This window comes from Macadamia integrifolia, unplaced genomic scaffold (genome assembly GCF_013358625.1).
Source record: "Macadamia integrifolia cultivar HAES 741 unplaced genomic scaffold, SCU_Mint_v3 scaffold1563, whole genome shotgun sequence".
Lineage (NCBI taxonomy): Eukaryota > Viridiplantae > Streptophyta > Magnoliopsida > Proteales > Proteaceae > Macadamia > Macadamia integrifolia.
Genome location: NW_024868260.1, coordinates 49335 through 55816, shown reverse-complemented (window position 1 = coordinate 55816; position 6482 = coordinate 49335).

The window sequence follows — 6482 nt, the reverse complement described above, 5'->3', positions numbered from 1 at the left end:
AAAAAAAAAAAAAAAAACAAGAAAGATGGATTGAGATAGGGCGAGCTACACCTCCTAGAACTTAAGCCATACCCACTGGCTGGCAGCCATAACTGCCCTACAAGCGCAGTTTTCTTTCCTTAATTCAGTGTATCGTGTTAAGTGGGCCATTCTAGGTAGTATGACATGTGATTATTACTTTACATGTTTTTATTTCCTCCGGAGTTATGGGGCGGTTGGAGTACTTAATATCTATCAATCGAGTTGAGAACCTCTAGACGTACATAGATGGATTAATTGTAAACACTGGAAGATTATATCATTTAGATTTTTCATATCTGTCTCCATTGTTTTATATAATTTTTAACTTTATTTTCAAGGAGATTAATAACATATATATAGCTAACTCCCTTTATGGGAGGGCACTACGTACATTATCAATAAATTATTTTTGGTCCATGAATATAGGGACACGTTTTACTAATGCAAAGAGTACTTCACATTGATGATGAATAAATCTCTTTCTACACCTATCCCATGTGAATTCAATCCATAAGACTTTCTCTCTCCCCCCCTCCAATTTTTCCTATGTGATCTTATCTACGATAACATGTGTGGGAGTCACAGATAAGATCAATACTATCTCTATTTAGGCTTAATGCTTAATTGATAAAAAAAAAAATAATGCATTTTTACGTAATGCTGATTATATGATGACATGAAACACCATGGAAGCACGTATTAGAGGACTGTTTATGGGAGTGAAGCATGCATAGGAGGCGATATGGAACCATGGGGAGATATGGATTGATTTTTCTGATCTCTATTTTTTTTTTCTTTTTTACTAATCATGGAAACTGCAATTGGCCCCTCAGAGAAATTCCTTTCTTTTTAGATATTCATATTTGTTGTCTAAATTTACCATCTGCCTAAAACCAACTAATTTTGTGACAACGCTCTTGAAACACTTAGTTTTTTGGATTCTCACCAGGAGAACATCTCTTTAAATCCGACAATGATGTATATTCAATCATTTCTTCTCAATGAATTTATTTTTTATGCAAAAAACAAAAATAAAAATAAAAAATAAAAACTCTACATACTAATTACTCAAACATTATATTTCTTTAATTGTTTTTTCTATTTCTTAATACTGATTACTTTGTAAACCTTCCACAACATTGGCCGAGATAAAACATTGCATGTGCTAAAGATGCGACAATGATTGAAAAGAAACAAATGGGGAAGAATTTTTATTTTTTTCTCTATCTATATCTATATCTGTCTCCATTCCTCCTGACCTTTATATGAAGACCTGGTTAATAAAGCCAAACAACTTAAGTTTGAATTTTCAACTCCACTTTTTGATTTGTTTTCTTCTTCCTCATCATGAGAATGCGAGCATATATAAGATTTATAATTCTTGTAATTCTTCTTCAACATGAACCGTGAAAATTAAAGCTTGGGAATCTCTTCTCCTCTCATATATCCATCAAATGATATATATCTGTGGGTCCTATCCCAATTTCCTATGAAGCTGGGGGGGTTCTGTCATGGTGCCACTCTTTTTGTCCATTAGTTTATGGAAGGTTTTATAACGATAAAAGATACCCTCCACCGAGTTCAGTTGATTGCTTTTTCTCTTCCCTACCCTACAATTTGTAGGATCAAACTTGCTAACACATCCGTGAGGCAAGTGGGTGGCATGCTAAGCCTGGATGCAGCTAGCTTTATAGTCTCGGTGTGCCCGCCTTCGAATGGTTGTGGGTCCTTAACTAGAAAAAAACATGTGCCTGTGGATCCTTACGACATTAAAAAACACAATAAAGAAATAAAGAAATAATCACACACAATCGTTGGAAATATCCCAGTAAGATCCTATTTTGGCGCATATCATTGCGGGTACCAGAAGTATTCCTGACTATTTAACATTTCAACAGGAAGATTTTGTCTCATAATTGCAATATAAGGATTTACATGATTTGATAGGGTGTCTACTTTGATAGAGAGATAAGAATAATTTTACTAGCAATGAAGACAGTAATTCCAAATTCTTCCACCTCTCAGTCAATATGAGGTGCTCCCGTAATCAAATCCGATCTCTTAGAAAAGAGGATGGGACATGGGTTGCAGATCAGCGAGGCTTCTCCTCTTATATTGTTGATTTCTATGAGGGTCTTCATGGTGCTTCTCCAATCACCCCCCACTAGGACCTGTTTGACTATATTTCCCTGGAGTTGAATGATGATGACAACACTTTTCTCGAGACTATTCCAAATCATGATGAAATAAAGAAAGCAGTCTGGGAACTTGATCCTGATAGTTCTCCTGGCCCTGATGGCTTCTCAGGTAAATTCTTCAGAAAAGTATGGGATATTATTGAGTTGGATTTTTGTAGAGCTGTCTCAAATTTTTTTTAGGGTGGTTAAGCTTTATAAGGGCGTCAACAACTGCCTTGTTACCCTAACACCTAAAGTCTCTGGAGCCTCTATCTGTATGGAAGATTCCTTCTGTAAGGTCTTTACTAAAATCCTTTCCTCAAGAGTGAGTCTCTTTCTCCTCCGCCTTATTTCTAAGGAGCAGGGTGCCCTCTAAAGGAGAAAAATCATTTCTTCCAATATCAGTCTTGCCTCTAAGCTAGCTAACCTGATGCACTCCACTGTTAGAGGAGGTGGTATGGGTCTTAAGCTTGATATCAAAAAAGCTTTTGACTCTATATCTTGGATTAATGAGATTCTTTCTTCTTCGAGAATCTCTATTTTAGTTAATGGTGGCCCTGTGGGGTTTTTTGGTGCTACTCGAGGCCTTCATCAGGGTGACTCGATCTCCCCTATTCTGTTTATTCTGGTAGAGGAAGTGCTATGTAGAGGGCTGAAAAAGTTGGTTGAGGAAAGAAATCTTAAGTTTCTTCCGGGTCCGAGAGGTGCTATCACCCCAACCCCCCTTCTTTTTACAGATGATATTTTTGTATTTATGAATGCTTCTGTTAAATTTTTCAGGCACTTGCAGACTTTTTTTATTTAAGTATCAAGAGTTCTCTGGGCACACATCAACCTGAGCAAAAGCAGAATTTTCTTTGGAAAAGTAGCTCATCACAAGAAGCAATTTATTTCTGAAATCGTGAGAATATCTCAATGCAACCTTACTACAAAGTATCTGGGAGTAGAAATCTTCAAGGGTCGAGTGTCCAAGAGTCATCTACTTCCTCTTCTGGATAAAATCAAGTCTAAGTTAGCTAGCTAGAAGGGAAAATTGCTTTTCCTTGTTGGTAGGGTGGAGTTGGTCAAATATGTGGTTTCCAGCATTCCTATTCATAACTTCGTATTGGTGGCCTCAATCTACCATCAAGATTGTGGAGTGATGGATGAGGAATTTTATTTGGTCAGGTGACATAGAAAAGCAGAAGAAGGTGATTGTGAAATGGGAGAATATGTGCAAACCAAAACAGGAGGGTGGTTTGGGTCTGCGAAAAATAAGAGAACTCAATTATAAGTAAATTCTTCAGATCCAGATTTGTATTTAAGGACGGCTCTTCCGCTAATCCAATCATTTTCAATTCTCCCAGGGTTGAAAAAGGTTTGGTCATTTATTGCTAAAATAGAAGCTTGGTCAACGGGCAATGGCTCCAAAATTAATTTTTGATAGGACAAATGGATAGATGGGAAATCCATTGCTGAAGAGTCAGGTTTGGAGCTAAGCTGGTTTGAAGGTGTGAGTATGAAGGTAGCTGATTTTATTTCTGAAAATAGATGGCACCTTCCTCAGGTTAATTCGGCTTTTCTTCAGAGAATTTTTGAAAAAATAAATCTAATCAAAGCTATGAATATGGAAGATATTTGCCATTGGTGCCTCTCCCCCTCTGGTGTATTCTCTATATAACCGGCTTGGGAGGAGATTAGAAGAAAACATCCGAAAGTTGGTTGGTTTTCTCTTTTATGGAAATCTAAAATCCTTCCAAGAAAAACTGCTTTTGGTTGGAGATTTGTCCAGAAAAGGCTTCCAACAGATGATGAGATCAGAAGATGGAGTATTTATTTACCCTTAAGGTGTGACCTGTGTGGCTCAGCTGAAGAATCTTTTGACCATCTTTTTTTACATTGTTCTTTCTCCACCTCTCTGTGGAACCAATTTTGTGACTACTTCAGTGTTCTTCGGCCAGTTTTTTCTGGCATTGAGAATTGCATTCATTGGTGGAAGGAAAAATCAAAGTCTGTCAATTTTAAGGAGCTATGGATTAAGGGTTTCATCCTAATTCTATATTTCATTTGGAAAGAGAGAAATAATAGGTAGCAAGAAGGTATCTCCATCAGCCTAGGGCAAATTCTTGCCAATGTTACCAGTGAACTTTGCGCCCAATCCCAGATTATCTCTGGATGATCCCTTTCCATATCAGACTTGTTATGTGCTAGGCGCATTGGGATCCCTTGGGTAGTGAGCATGAGAGGCGACCCTGTGGAAGTTTTCTGGTGCACCCCCTTAGGATGGTCAAAACTTAATGCCGATGGATGTTCTCTTGAAAATCTAGGAAGGGCTGGCGTTGGGAGAATTCTTAGAAATGAGAGGACTGAGCCTATTTTTCACTATAGATCATCCATTGGTGCTCGCACAAACTTTAAATCCGAATTTTATGCGATTATCTTGGGTCTTGAATATGATAGGGTTCACAACATCAGGAAGCTTTGGGTTGAATGTGATGCAGTGGCAGTTGTGAATCTCCTCATCAGAGGGGTAGTTCTCTAGTTTGTCTTTCAAAGATGGAGATCTTTTTCTAGCTATTTGACGTCGGTGGAGTGGAAGGTTACTCACTGTTTTTGCAAAGCTAATCCTATCACTGATTTCCTTGCCAAATCAGCAGCTTTGCAGAATACTTCTAATCCTGTTTGGACTTGGCCAACTTTAATCCAGATGGAATTGGAGAAGGACGCTCTCATGTGCCCCCAGATATAGATTTTCTTAGCCCTTATTTTTCCTTTCAGGTTGAGTTCTCTGGGCTTCCTTCCTGTTGATGGCAATGCTGAAGGTGTGTTTGGAGTCTCAAGTCCTCTTCTTGTTTCTAGGTTGTAGCTTACTAGTTTTTTTGTTGTGAGGGTGTTGAGTTTTGGTCTCCTTTTTTCGCTGATGGCATTGCCAAAGGTGGATTAGGAGCTCCTTCTCAATCATCCTGTTGGCTGTTTTTTGGGTTGTATTTAGGCTCCATACAGTTTGTATATTATTTCTTTCTTTATTTTTCCTTCATATTTAATACAAATGAATTTTAGCCAAAAAAAAGAGAAAATAGTTACAAATTCTTTATATATATATATATATATATACTAGTAAAAGGACACGTGCAAATGCACTTGGCTGAGAGAGAGAGAAAGATGTATTTCTATCATATATGATATCCATTGAAGCAATTAATAATTTAAGATGACTATTAAATTTCAAATAATGATAGACAATTACAACATAATTTTAGCAATCAATGGTAAGAGAGAGGCCTCTCTTTAGTAAAATGTCTCTCTGTCTCTCTCTCTAAGAGATTTAGTTACAAGCTATCGAGGATGGATTCTTTAGTTTAGGAACCTTGAATGTGGATGAAAACAATCTTGGAGTCTCTGAAGAGGGAACGACATTGACGCACTTTCTTTTAATCTCTTTCTATAGTTTTGGTTACAACCAGAGAAATATGGAGTTCAGAAGCTTGTTAACGATAATGCAATCACAATCACCAATTTCATCATTGTGTAATCAAAAATGATTTTCTTATAAGGTTCATAAAAAAAACAATGTAATGCTTTCATGTAAGAGAACATATCACAAAAATAGAAAATCAATTGAACATGATTGAAAGACTTGTAGAACATATTAATACTTGGTATTAATGGTTTGCTTGATAGTCTCAACTCTTTCTTTCAGAGATTCTTTTAGTTGGCAATTTGGGGTCACTTTGTTCCAGATATTCAATGTTGAAGGAATTCCTTTTTAGCCATTTCCTTTTTCAGACAGATCTAGAGGCAATCACATGCATCCAGTAGAAAAAGTTTGTCCATTAGAAATTATTAGAGCATCTAATGTAAGTCCTACGTGCTCAATTGAATCTCCAATTAAGCGGTGACTGTTGGGAACTTAGGACTCAAAGAGAAGTAAGAGTTGGTCGGATTGCATGAAAATAAAATAAGGGATAGAATTGGAGATATCTCTGAATCTGAGATCCAACCAACTCTAAAGTGAAACCTTAGTAATTGCAACCCTCAAATACTCAAAATATATAATTTAACAACATCCATAAACCAAATTAATACCATAGTCACTATTACTTTTTTAAAACTAAAACCCCGCCAATCCCATATAAGAAACAGAACTCACGAGGATCACATTATTAAAAGAATTTCTCAACATCTGCAAAAGAAAAACAACAACATAAACATCAAAACCAACGAAGCAAAAAATCCTCAAAATAAGAATGAGAGAAGCAACGAAACAAAACCCAACCAGTGGTGAGGGCCTTGATTGTCCCAGCA